Source organism: Colletes latitarsis, chromosome 1 (assembly GCF_051014445.1).
Source record: "Colletes latitarsis isolate SP2378_abdomen chromosome 1, iyColLati1, whole genome shotgun sequence".
Lineage (NCBI taxonomy): Eukaryota > Metazoa > Arthropoda > Insecta > Hymenoptera > Colletidae > Colletes > Colletes latitarsis.
This window is the reverse complement of record NC_135134.1, coordinates 22,678,036-22,693,148: the sequence shown is the minus strand read 5'-3', so window position 1 is coordinate 22,693,148 and position 15,113 is coordinate 22,678,036.

Here is a 15,113-nt window from a genome sequence, read left to right as displayed (position 1 = left end):
ACTGAACTTCAGTAAAATAAAGGTTGCGTAACAAAAACGCGTATCTATCTCTACTCATTATTTTGCCGAAAACATCAGTTCGAAGAAATTTATCTTTTGTCCAATACGCTGAAAAATGTAGTTTCTTTATCCGCGACATTAACAAACGAATTACAAACAAATTATACATTTCACTTAATGTGACTTTTCCTTCGTGAGCTTTTATAAAAGAGCGCCTGGAAGTGTTCTTCTTGAACTTCCTATATTCATTAGTTTTTTCCACAATAAATAAAACCAAATCTTCTGAGAAGAATAGCTGGAAATAATCGATCGGTGTTGCCGATCGATTGAGCCGAGTCCTCATGCCAGAATTTCGGGAATCAAATACATGTACTTGCGGCTCCAAATTTTCGTGTGACCAGATTATTCTTCTGACGGTTTCCCTTCTGGGCACATCGAAATCATCTGAGTCGGAAGAACTGGGTATTCTAAATCTTTTTATATTTTTCCTGCCACGCATGTTCTAGTTCATATTATTTTCTATTTGCGAGTCGCTTCCTGAATTGTAATAAATTGATCTTCGTTTTCTACCTTGAAGCGGCATTTTAAGGTTATAGATTCTAACAAATCATAAGGATGTGTTAAAAAGGCATAATAAAAGGAGAATCAGCTATATTAAGATCAAATGGTATATTTATTTAAATAAAAAGCAACAATTCATACTTGACACGGGTAGATAAAGAACAGGCTGTATATTGTGAAAACAATTAACAATCGATATGAATGCAAAACAATATGTAAAAATGATTACTTTATTCAAACGGTGAGCGAGTGTGCCAGTAGAGTGCACCACTATAGTGGCGCGTCGTACAGACAGATGACATCCGCGAAAGCCACTATAGAGGCGCGCCGTACAGAAAGATGATATCCGCGAAAGCCACTAAAGTGACGCATAGAGCCTAAGAGGTTAAACCTGACCTCGATCAATATTTTAAAGAATAACGCCGATTGGTTCACGTTTAGGTCTGGGATTTGCCCTCATCTGTCTTATACTTTCGCATTCTTCGCATACCTGTTGGCCAGATGCTGGGCTTTTTCTGGTATGGATCACGCAGTAATGTGGTACCAGAATGAAACAGTCAATTAAACCTGGATTCCATCAATATTTTGGAGGACAACACCGTTTTGGTTTGTGTTAAGTCTGGTACTTGCAATCATATGGCTCATACTTTCGCATCCTTCGCATACTTCTTGGCCAGATCCTGGGCTTTTTCTGGTTTGGATCACGTAGTAATGTGGTACCAGAATGAAACGGTCAATTAAACCTGGATTCGATCAATATTTTAGAGGATCACAACGGTTAGGTATGCGTTAGGCCTCGTATTTGCAATCATCTGGCTCATACTTTCGCATTCTTCGCATACTTGTTGGCCAGATCCTGTATTTCGATCTGGTTTGGATCACGTAGTAATATGGTACCAGACTGAAACAGTCAATTCAACTTGGTTTCGACCAATAATTTAGTGGATAACACCGTTTAGGTTTGTGTTAGGTTTGGTATTTGCAATCATCTGGCTCATACTTTCGCATTTTTCGCATACTTGTTGGCCAGATCCTGGGCTTTTTCTGGTTTTGATCACGTAGTAATGTGGTACAAGAATGAAACGGTCAATTAAACCTGGATTCGATCAATATTTTAGAGGATCGCTACGGTTAGGTTTGTGTTAGGCCTGGTATTTGCAACCATCTGGCCCATACTTTCGCACTCTTCGCATACTTGTTTGCCAGATCCTGTGTTTTTTTCTGGTTGGGATCACGTAGTAATGTGGTACCAGAATGAAACTGTCAATTAAACCTGGATTCGATCAATATCTTAGAGGATCACACCGGCTAGGTTTGTGTTAGGCCTGGTGTTTGGAATCACCTGGGTACTACTTTCGCGTTCATCGCACACTTGTTGGCCAGATCCTGGACTTTTTCTGGTTTATATCAAGTAGTAATGCGGTTCCACACTGAAGCTGTCAGTTGATCCTGTGTTCGATCAATATTTTAAAGTATAACACCGCTTCGTTCACGTTTAGGTCTGGGATTTGCCCTCATCTGTCTCATACCTTCGCATTCTTCGCATACCTGTTGGCCTGATGCTGGGCTTTTTCTGGTTTGGATCACCTAGTAATATGGTACCAGAATGAAGCAGTCAACTAAACCTGGATTCGATCAATATTTTCGAGGATAACACCGGTTAGGTTTGTGATAGGCCTGGTAGTTGCAATCATCTGGCTCATACTTTAGCATTCTTCCCATACTTGTAGGCCAGATCCTGTGTTTCTTTCTGGTTTGTATCACGCAGTAATGCGGTAACAGGCTGAAACAGCCAATTCAACTCGGTTTCTATCAATATTTAAGAGGATAACAACGTTTAGGTTCGTGCTCGGACTGGTATTTGCTATCATCTGGCTCACACTTTCGCATTTCTCGCATGCTTGTTGGCCAGATCCTGGGCTTTTTCTGGTTAGGATCTCGTAGTAATGTGGTACCAGTATGAAACGGTCAATTAATCCTGGATTCGGTCATTACTTTAGAGGATCACACCGGTTAGGTTTGTGATAGGCCTGGTAGTTGCAATCATCTGGGTCATATTTTCGCGTTCATCGCACACTTGTTGGCCAGATCCTGTACTTTTTCTGGTTGGATCTCGTAGTAATGGGGTACCATACTGAAACAGTCAATTAAACGTGGCCTCGATCATTATTTTAAAGGACAACTCCGGTTGGATCTCGTCTAGGTCTGGTATTTACCCGCATCTGGCTCATACATTCGCATTCTTCGCATACTTGTTGGCCAGATCCTGTGTTTCTTTCTGGTTTGGATCACGTAGTAATGTGGTACCAGACTGAAAAAGTCAATTCAACTTGGTTTCTATCAATATTTTAGGGGATCACACCGGTTAGGTTTGTGATAGGCCTGGTATTTGCAATCATCTGGCTCATACTTTCGCATTCTTCGCATACTTGTTGGCCAGATCGTGTATTTCGATCTGGTTTGGATCACGTAGTAATGTGGTACCAGAATGAAACAGTCAATCCAACTTGGTTTCGATCAATACTTTAGTGGATAACACCGTTTAGGTTTGTGTTAGGTTTGGTATTTGCAATCATCTGGCTCATACTTTCGCATTTTTCGCATACTTGTTGGCCAGATGCGGGGCTTTTTCTGGTTTGGATAATGTAGTAATGTGGTACCAGAAAGAAACTGTCAATTAAACCTGGATTCGATCAATATTTTAGAGGATCACACCGGTAGGTTTGTGTTAGGCTTGGTGTTTGCAATCATCTGGGTCATACTTTCGCGTTCATCGCACACTTGTTGGCCAGATCCTGGACTTTTTCTGGTTTGGATCTCGTAGTAATGCGGTACCATACTGATGCAGTCAATTAAACGTGGCCTCGATCAATATTTTAAAGGATAACTCCGGTTGCGTCTCGTTTAGGTCTGGTATTTACCCGCATCAGGCTCATACATTCGCATTCTTCGCATACTTGTTGGCCAGATCCTGAGTTTTTTTCTGGTTGGGATCACGTAGTAATGTGGTACCAGAATGAGACTGTCAATGAAACCTGGATTCGGTCAATATTTAAGAGGATAACACCGTTTAGGTTCGTGTTAGGCCTGGTATTTGCAATCATCTGGCTCATACTTTAGCATTCTTCCCATACTTGATGGCCAGATCCTGTGTTTCTTTCTGGTTTGTGCCACGCAGTAATGCGGTAACAGGCTGAAACAGCCAATTCAACTCGGTTTCTATCAATATTTAAGAGGATAACAACGTTTAGGTTTGTGCTCAGTCTGGTATTCGCTATCATCTGGCTCATACTTTCGCATTTCTCGCATGCTTGTTGGCCAGATCCTGGGCTTTTCCTGGTTGGGATCTCGTAGTAATGTGGTACCAGAATGAAACTGTAAATTAAACCTGTATTCGATCAATATTTAAGAGAATAACACCGTTTAGGTTTGTTTTAGGCCTGGTATTTGCAATCATCTGGCTCATACTTTAGCATTCTTCCCATACTTGTTGGTCAGATCCTGTGTTTCTTTCTGGTTTGTGTCACGCAGTAATGCGGTAACAGGCTGAAGCAGCCAATTCAACTCGGTTTCTATGAGTATATAAGAGGATAACAACGTTTAGGTTTGTGCTCGGTCTGGTATTCGCTATCATCTGGCTCATACTTTCGCATTTCTCGCATGCTTGTTGGCCAGATCCTGGGCTTCTTCTGGTTGGGATCTCGTAGTAATGTGGTACCAGAATGACACGGTTAATTAATCCTGGATTCGGTCAATATTTTAGAGGATCACACCGGTTAGGTTTGTGTTAGCCTGGTATTTGCAATCATCTGGCTCATACTATCGCGTTTTTCGCATACTTGTTGGCCAGATCCTGAGCTTTTTCTGGTTGGGATCTCGTAGTAATGTGGTACCAGAATGAAACTGTAAATTAAACCTGTATTCGATCAATATTTAAGAGAATAACACCGTTTAGGTTTGTGTTAGGCCTGGTGTTTGGAATCACCTGGGTCATACTTTCGCGTTCATCGCACACTTGTTGGCCAGATCCCGGACTTTTTCTAGTTTGGATCTCGTAGTAATGCGGTACCATACTGAAACAGTCAATTAAACGTGGCCTCGATCAATATTTTAAAGGATAACTCCGGTTGCGTCTCGTTTAGGTCTGTTATTTACCCGCATCGAGCTCATACATACGCATTCTTCGCATACCTGTTGGCCAGGACTGTGTTTCTTTCTGGTTTGGATCACGTAGTAATGTGATACCAGACTGAAAAAGTCAATTCAACTTGGATTCGCTCAATATTTTAGAGGCTAACACCGTTTAGGTTTGTGTTAGGTCTGGTATTTGCAATCATCTGCCTCATACTTTCGCATTATTCGCATACATGTTGGCCAGATCCTGGGCTTTTCTGACTTGGATCACGTAGTAATGTGGTACCACACCGAAACAGTCAATTAAACCTGGATTCGATCAACACTTTAGAGGATAACGCCGGTTATATCTGGGTTAGATCTGGTATTTGCAACCATCTGCCTCATACTTTTGCATTTACGCATACCTGTTGGCCAGATCCTGGGTTTTTTCTGGGGTGGGTCACGTAGTAATGTGATACCACACCGAAACTGTCAACTAAATCTGGTTACGATTAATATTTTAGAGGACAACGCTGGTTATGTCTGGGTTAGGTCTGGTATTTGCCATCATCTAGCTCATACTTTCGCATTTTTCGCATACTTCAATGGCCAGTTCCTGGGTTTTTTTCTGATTAGGATCACGTATTAATGTGGCACCACACTGAAATAGTCAATAAAACCTGGTTCCGATTAATATTTTAGTGGAGCACGCAAGCTATGCCTGGGTTAGGTCTGGTATTTGCCATCATCTAGGTCATACTTTCGCATTTTTCGCATACTTGTTGGCCAGATCCTGAGCTTTTTCTGGTTGGGATCACGTAGTAATGCGGTACCACACAGAAATAGTCCATTCAACCTGGATTCGATGAATATTTTAGAGGATAACACCGTTTATGTCTGGGTTACGTCTGGTATTTGCAATCATCTTGCTCATACATTCGCATTCTTCCCATACTTGTTGGCCAGATCCTGTGTTTCTTTCTGGTTTGTGTCACGCAGTAATGCGGTAACAGGCTGAAGCAGCCAATTCAACTCGGTTTCTATCAATATTTAAGAGGATAACAACGTTTAGGTTTGTGCTCGGTCTGGTATTCGCTATCATCTGGCTCATACTTTCGCATTTCTCGCATGCTTGTTGGCCAGATCCTGGGCTTTTTCTGGTTGGGATCTCGTAGTAATGTGGTACCAGAATGAAACGGTCAATTAATCCTGGATTCGATCAATATTTAAGAGGATAACACCGTTTAGGTTTGTGTTAGGCCTGGTGTTTGCAATCATCTTCCTCACACTTTCGCATTTTTCGCATACTTGTAGGCCAGATCCTGGGCTTTTTCTGATTTGGATCACGTAGTAATGTGGTACCACACCGAAACAGTCAATTAAATCTGAATTCGATCAATATTTTGGAGGAGAACGCCGGTTATGTCTGGGTTAGGTCTAGTATTTGCCATCATCTAGCTCATACTTTCGCATTTTTCGCATACTTGAATGGTCAGATCCTGGGCTTTTTCTGGTTTGTATCACGTAGTAATGTGGTACCAGAATGAAACTGTAAATTAAACCTGTATTCGATCAATATTTAAGAGGATAACACCGTTTAGGCTTGTGTTAGGCCTGGTGTTTGCAATCATCTTCCTCATACTTTCGCATTTCTCGCATGCTTGTTGGCCAGATCCTGGGCTTTTTCTGGTTGGGATCTCGTAGTAATGTGGTACCAGAATGAAACGGTCAATTAATCCTGGATTCGATCAATATTTAAGAGGATAACACCGTTTAGGTTTGTGTTAGCCTGGTATTTGCAATCATCTGGCTCATACTATCGCATTTTTCGTATACTTGTTGGCCAGATCCTGGGCTTTTTCTGGTTTGTATCACGTAGTAATGTGGTACCAGAATGAAACTGTAAATTAAACCTGTATTCGATCAATATTTAAGAGGATAACACCATTTAGGTTTGTGTTAGGCCTGGTGTTTGCAATCATCTTCCTCATACTTTCGCATTTTTCGCATACTTGTAGGCCAGATCCTGGGCTTTTTCTGATTTGGATCACGTAGTAATGTGGTACCACACCGAAACACCCAATTACATCTGAATTCGATCAATATTTTGGAGGAGAACGCCGGTTATGTCTGGGTTAGGTCTAGTATTTGCCATCATCTAGCTCATACTTTCGCATTTTTCGCATACTTGAATGGCCAGATCCTGGGCTTTTTCTGGTATGAATCACGTAGTAATGTGGTGCCACACTGAAATAATCAATTAAAGCTGCTTTCGATCAATATTTTATAGGATAACACCGGTTATGTCTGGGTTACGTTTGGTATTCGCAATCATCTGGCTCGTACTTTCGCATATTACGCATTCTTCTTGGCCAGATCCTGGGTTTTTATCTGGTTCGGATCCCGTATTAATGTGGTGCCACACAGAAAGAGTCCATTCAACCTGGATTCGATCAATATTTTGGAGGATGACATCGGTTAGGTCGGGGTAGCGTCTGGTATTTGCGATCATCTAGGTCATACTTTTGCATTTTTCGCATACTTCTAGGCCAGATCCTGGGCTTTTTCTGATTCGGATCACGTACTAATGTGCTACCACACCAAAACAGTCACTTAAACCTGGATTCGATCAACACTTTAGAGGATAACACCGGTTAGGTTTGTGTTAGGTCTGGTATTTGCAATCATCTGCCTCATACTTTCGCATGTTTTGCATTCTTGTTGGCCAGATCCTGGCTCTTTTCAGGTTAGGATCACGTATTAATGTGGTACCACACCGAAACAGTCAATTAAACTTGGTTGCGATATATATTTTAGAGTATCACGCCGGTTATGTCTGGGTTAGTTCAGATATTTGCAATCATCTGGCCCATACTTTCGCATTTTTCACATACGTGTTGGCGAGATCCTGCGTTTTTTCTGGTTTGGATCACGTAGTAATGTGGTACCAAACCGAAACAGTCAATTAAACCTGGTTGCGAATAATATTTTAGAGGATAACGCCGGTTATGCCTGGGTGAGGCCTGGTATTTACAATCATCTGCCTCATACTTTCGGATTTTTCGCATACCTATAGGGCAGATCCTGGGCTTATTCTGATTTGGATCACGTAGTAATGCGGTACCACACCGAAACAGTCAATTATACCTGGTTGCCATTAATATTTTAGAGGATAACGCCAGTTATGTCTGGGTTACGTCTGGTGTTTGCAATCATCTTCCTCATACTTTCGCATTTTTCGCACACTAGTTGGCCAGGTCCTGCGTTTTTTCTGGTTTGGATCACGTAGTAATGTGGTACCACACTCTAACAGTCAACTAAATCTGGTTCCGACTAATATTTTAGAGGATAACGCCGGTTAAGTCTGGGTATGTTCTGGTATTTGCAATCATCTGCCTCATACTTTCGCATCTTTCGCATACTTGTTGGCCAGATCCTGGACTTTTTCAGGTTTGGATCTCGTAGTAATGTGGTACCACACTGACACAGTCAATTCTACTTGGTTTCGATCAATATTTTAGAGGCTAACACCGTTTAGGTTTGTGTTAGCCTGGTATTTGCAATCATCTGGCTCATACTATCGCATTTTTCGCATACTTGTTGGCCAGATCCTAGGCTTTTTCTGGTTGGGGTCTCGTAGTAATGTGGTACCAGAATGAAACTGTCAATTAAACCTGGATTCGATCAATATTTTAGAGGATCACACCGGTTAGGTTTGTGTTAGGCCTGGTGTTTGGAATCACCTGGGTCATACTTTCGCGTTCATCGCACACTTGTTGGCCAGATCCTGGACTTTTTCTGGTTTGGCTCTCGTAGTAATGCGGTACCATACTGGAACGGTCAATTAAACGTGGCCTCGATCAATATTTTAAAGGATAACACTGGTTGCGTCTCGTTTAGGTCTGGTATTTACGCACATCTGGCTCATACATTCGCATTCTTCGCATACCTGTTGGCCAGGTCCTGTGTTTCTTTCTGGTTTGGATCACGTAGTAATGTGATACCAGACTGAAAAAGTCAATTGAACTTGGATTCGATCAATATTTTAGAGGCTAACACCGTTTAGGTTTGTGTTGGGTCTGGTATTTGCACTCATCTACCTCATACTTTCGCATTATTCGCATACTTGTTGGCCAGATCCTGCGTTTTTTCTGGTTTGTATCACGTAGTAATGTGGTACCAGAATGAAACTGTAAATTAAACCTGTATTCGATCAATATTTAGAGGATAACACCGTTTAGGTTTGTGTTAGGCCTGGTATTTGCAATCACCTGGCTCATACTTTCGCATTCTTCGCATACTTGTTGGCCAGATCCTGTGTTTCTTTCTGGTATGGATCACGTAGTAATGTGGTACCAGAATGAAACTGTCAATTAAACCTGGATTCGATGAATATTTTAGAGGATCACACCGGTTAGGTTTGTGTTAGCCTGGTATTTGCAATCATCTGGCTCACACCATCACATTTTTCGCATACTTGTTGGCCAGATCCTGGGCTGTTTCTGGTTTGTATCACGTAGTAATGTGTTACCAGAATGAAACTGTCAATTAAACCTGGATTCGATCAATAGTTTAGAGGATCACACCGGTTAGGTTTGTGTTAGGCCTGGTGTTTGGAATCACCTGGGTCATACTTTCGCGTTCATCGCACACTTGTTGGCCAGATCCCGGACTTTTTCTGGTTTGGATCTCGTAGTAATGCGGTACCATACTGAAACAGTCAATTAAACGTGGCCTCGATCAATATTTTAAAGGATAACTACGATTGCGTCTCGTTTAGGTCCGTTATTTACCCACATCGGGCTCATACATACGCATTCTTCGCATACCTGTTGGCCAGGTCCTGTGTATCATTCTGGTTTGGATCACGTAGTAATGTGATACCAGACTGAAAAAGTCAATTCAACTTGGATTCGCTCAATATTTTAGAGGCTATCACCGTTTAGGTTTGTGTTAGGTCTGGTATTTGCAATCATCTGCCTCATACTTTCGCATTATTCGCATACGTGTTGGCCAGATCCGGGGCTTTTTCTGGTTCGTATCACGTAGAAATGTGGTACCAGAATGAAACGGTCAATTAAACCTGTATTCGGACAATATTTTAGAGGATGATACCGGTTAGGTCTGGGTTGCGTCTGGTATTTGCAATCATCTGCCTCATACTTTTGCATTTTTCGCATACTTGTAGGCCAGATCCTGGGCTTTTTCTGGTTTGGGTCACGTAGTAATGTGATTCCACACCGAAACTGTCAATTAAATCTGGTTACGATTAATATTTTAGAGGACAACGCTGGTTATGTCTGGGGTAGGTCTGGTATTTGCCATCATCTAGCTCATACATTCGCATTTTTCGCATACTTGAATGGCCAGTTCCTAGGTTTTTTTCTGATTAGGATCACGGATTAATGTGGCACCACACTGAAATAGTCAATAAAACCTGGTTCCGATTAATATTTTAGAGGAGCACGCAAGTTATGCCTGGGTTAGGTCTGGTATTTGCCATCATCTAGGTCATACTTTCGCATTTTTCGCTTACTTGAATGGCCAGATCCTGGGCTTTTTCTGGTATGGATCACGTAGCAATGTGGTGCCACACTGAAATAATCAATGAAAGCTGCTTTCGATCAATATTTTATAGGATAACACCGGTTAGGTTTGTGTTAGGTCTGGTATTTGCAATCATCTGCCTCATACTTTCGCATGTTTTGCATTCTTGTTGGCCAGATCCTGGCTTTTTTCAGGTTTGGATCACGTAGTAATGTGGTACCAAAACGAAACAGTCAATTAAACCTGGTTGCGAATAATATTTTAGAGGATAACGCCGGTTATGCCTGGGTGAGGTCTGGTATTTGCAATCATCTGCCTCATACTTTCGGACTTTTCGCATACCTATAGGGCAGATCCTGGGCTTATTCTGATTTGGATCACGTAGTAATGTGGTACCACACAGAAACAGTCAATTAAACCTGGTTGCGAATAATATTTTAGAGGATAACGCCGGTTATTTCTGGGTTAGGTCTGGTATTTGCAATCATCTGGCTCATACTTTTGCATTTTTCCCATACTTGTTGGCAAAATCCTGGGTTTTCCTCTGGTTAGGATCGCGTATTAATGTGGTGCCACACTGAAATAATCAATTAGAGCTGCTTTCGATCAATATTTAATAGGATAACAAACGTTAGGTTTGTGTTAGTTCTGGTACTTGTAATCATCTGCCTCATACTTTCGCATGTTTTGCATTCTTGTTGGCCAGATCCAGCGTTTTTTCTGGTTTGGATCACGTTGTAATGTGGTACCACACCGAAACAGTCAATTAAACCTGGTTGCGAATAATATTTTAGAGGATAACGCCGGTTATTTCTGGGTTAGGTCTGGTATTTGCAATCATCTGGCTCATACTTTTGCATTTTTCGCATACTTGTTGGCAAAATCCTGGGTTTTTCTCTGGTTAGGATAGCGTATTAATGTGGTGCCACAGTGAAATAATCAATTAAAGCTGCTTTCGATCAATATTTTATAGGATAACACCGGTTAGGTTCCAGTTAGGTCTGGTATTTGCAATCATCTGCCTCATACTTTCGCATGTTTTGCATTCTTGTTGGCCAGATCCTGGCCTTTTTCTAGCTTGGACCACGTAGTAATGCGGTACCACACCGAAACAGTCAATTATACCTGGTTGCCATTAATATTTTAGAGGATAACGCCAGTTATGTCTGGGTTACGTCTGGTGTTTGCAATCATCTTCCTCATACTTTCGCATTTTTCGCATACTAGTTGGCCAGATCCTGCGTTTTTTCTGGTTTGGATCACGTAGTAATGTGGTACCACACTGTAACAGTCAATTATATTTGGTTCCGACTATTACATTAGAGGATAACGCCGGTTAAGTCTGGGTATGTTCTGGTATTTGCAATCATCTGCCTCATACTTTCGCATCTTTCGCATACTTGTTGGCCAGATCCTGGGCTTTTTCTGGTTTGGATCACGCAGTAATGTGGTACCAGAATGAAACTGTCAATTAAACCTGGATTCGATCAATATTTTAGCGGATCACACCGGTTAGGTTTGTGTTTGGCCTGGTGTTTGCAATCATCTGGGTCATACTTTCGCGTTCATCGCACACTTGTTGGCCATATCCTGGGCTTTTTCTGGTTCTAATGACGTAGAAATGTGGTACCAGAATGAAACGGTCAATTAAACCTGTATTCGGACAATATTTTAGAGGATCACACCGGTTAGGTTTGTGTTAGGTCTGGTATTTCCAATCATCTGGCTCATACTTTCGCATTTTTCGCATACTTGTTGGCCAGATCCTGGGCTTTTTCTGGTTGGGGTCTCGTAGTAATGTGGTACCAGAATGAAACTGTAAATTAAACCTGTATTCGATCAATATTTTGGAGGAGAACGCCGGTTATGTCTGGGTTAAGTCTAGTATTTGCCATCATCTAGCTCATACTTTCGCATTTTTCGCATACTTGAATGGTCAGATCCTGGCCTTTTCCTGGCTTGGACCAGGTAGTAATGTGATACCACACCGAAACTGTCAATTCTACTTGGTTTCGATCAATATTTTAGAGGCTAACACCGTTTAGGTTTGTGTTAGCCTGGTATTTGCAATCATCTGGCTCATACTATCGCATTTTTCGCATACTTGTTGGCCAGATCCTGGGCTTTTTCTGGTTGGGGTCCCGTAGTAATGTGGTACCAGAATGAAACTGTAAATTAAACCTGTATTCGATCAATATTTTGGAGGAGAACGCCGGTTATGTCTGGGTTAGGTCGAGTATTTGCCATCATCTAGCTCATACTTTCGCATTTTTCGCATACTTGAATGGTCAGATCCTGGCCTTTTCCTGGCTTGGACCAGGTAGTAATGCGGTACCACACCGAAACAGTCAATTATACCTGGTTGCCACTAATATTTTAGAGGATAACGCCGGTTATGTCTGGGTTACGTCTGGTGTTTGCAATCATCTTCCACATACTTTCGCATTTTTCGCATACTAGTTGGCCAGATCCTGCGTTTTTTCTGGTTTGTATTACGTAGTAATGTGGTACCAGAATGAAACTGTCAATTAAACCTGGATTCGATCAATATTTTAGAGGATCACACCGGTTAGGTTTGTGTTAGGCCTGGTGTTTGGAATCACCTGGGTCATACTTTCGCGCTCATCGCACACTTGTTGGCCAGATCCTGGACTTTTTCTGGTTTGGCTCTCGTAGTAATGCGGTACCACACTGGAACGGTCAATTAAACGTGGCCTCGATCAATATTTTAAAGGATAACACTGGTTGCGTCTCGTTTAGGTCTGGTATTTACGCACATCTGGCTCATACATTCGCATTCTTCGCATACCTGTTGGCCAGGTCCTGTGTTTCTTTCTGGTTTGGATCACGTAGTAATGTGATACCAGACTGAAAAAGTCAATTCAACTTGGATTCGATCAATATTTTAGAGGCTAACACCGTTTAGGTTTGTGTTGGGTCTGGTATTTGCACTCATCTGCCTCATACTTTCGCATTATTCGCATACTTGTTGGCCAGATCCTGCGTTTTTTCTGGTTTGGATCACGTAGTAATGTGGTACCACACTGTAACAGTCAATTATATCTGGTTCCGACTATTACATTAGAGGATAACGCCGGTTAAGTCTGGGTATGTTCTGGTATTTGCAATCATCTGCCTCATACTTTCGCATTATTCGCATACTTGTTGGCCAGATCCTGGGCTTTTTCTGGTTTGGATCACGCAGTAATGTGGTACCAGAATGAAACTGTCAATTAAACCTGGATTCGATCAATATTTTAGCGGATCACACCGGTTAGGTTTGTGTTAGGTCTGGTATTTCCAATCATCTGGCTCATACTTTCGCATTTTTCGCATACTTGTTGGCCAGATCCAGGGCTTTTTCTGGTTTGGATCACGTAGTAATGTGATACCACACCGAAACTGTCATTTAAATCTGGTTACGATCAACACTTTAGAGGATAACGCCGGTTATGTCTGGGTTAGATCTGGTATTTGCAACCATCTGCCTCATACTTTTGCATTTTTCGCATATCAGTTGGCCAGATCCTGGGTTTTTTCTGGTTTGCGTCACGTAGTAATGTGATACCACACCGAAACAGTCAATTAAACCTGGATTCGATCAACACTTTAGAGGATAACGCCGGTTATGTCTGGGTTAGATCTGGTATTTGCAACCATCTGCCTCATACTTTTGCATTTTTCGCATACCTGTTGGACAGATCCTGGGTTTTTTCTGGTTTGCGTCACGTAGTAATGTGATACCACACCGAAACAGTCAATTAAACCTGGATTCGATCAACACTTTAGAGGATAACGCCGGTTATGTCGGGGTTAGTTCTGGAATTTGCATTCATCTGGCTCATACTTTCGAATTTTTCGCAAACTTGTTGGCCAGATCCTGGGTTTTTTATGGTTTGGATCACGTAGTAATGTGGTACCACACTGTAACAGTCAATTAAACATGGTTGCGATTAATGTTTTAGAGGATAACGCCGGTTATGTCTGGTTTAGGCCTGGTATTAGCAACCATCTGGCTCATACTTTCGCATTTTTCGCATATCAGTTGGCCAGATCCTGGGTTTTTTCTGGTTTGCGTCACGTAGTAATGTGATACCACACCGAAACAGTCAATTAAACCTGGATTCGATCAACACTTTAGAGGATAACGCCGGTTATGTCTGGGTTAGATCTGGTATTTGCAACCATCTGCCTCATACTTTTGCATTTTTCGCATACCTGTTGGACAGATCCTGGGTTTTTCTCTGGTTAGGATCACGTATTAATGTGGTGCCACACTGGAATAATCAATTAAAGCAGCTTTCGATCAATATTTTATAGGATAACACCGGTTATGTCAGGGTTACTTCTGGTATTCGCAATCATCTGGCTCCTACTTTCGCATATTTCGCATTCTTCATGGTCAGATCCTGGGTTTTTATCTGGTTCGGATCACGTATTAATGTGGTGCCCCACAGAAATAGTCCATTCAACCTGGATTCGATCAATAATTTAGAGGATGACACCGGTTAGGTCGGGGTTGCGTCTGGAATTCGCAACCATCTGCCTCATACTTTTGCATTTTTCGCATACCTGTTGGACAGATCCTGGGTTTTTCTCTGGTTAGGATCACGTATTAATGTGGTGCCACACTGGAATAATCAATTAAAGCAGCTTTCGATCAATATTTTGGATGATAACGCCGGTTGTGTCAGGGTTAGTTCTGGTATTTGCAATCATCTGCCTCATACTTTCGCATTTTTCGCATACTTGTTGGCCAGATCCTGGGTTGATTCTGGTTTGGATCAGGTAGTAATGTGGTACCGCACCGGAACAGTCAATTAAACCTGGTTCCGACTAATATTTTAGAGGATAACGCCGGTTAAGTCTGGGTATGGTCTGGTATTTGC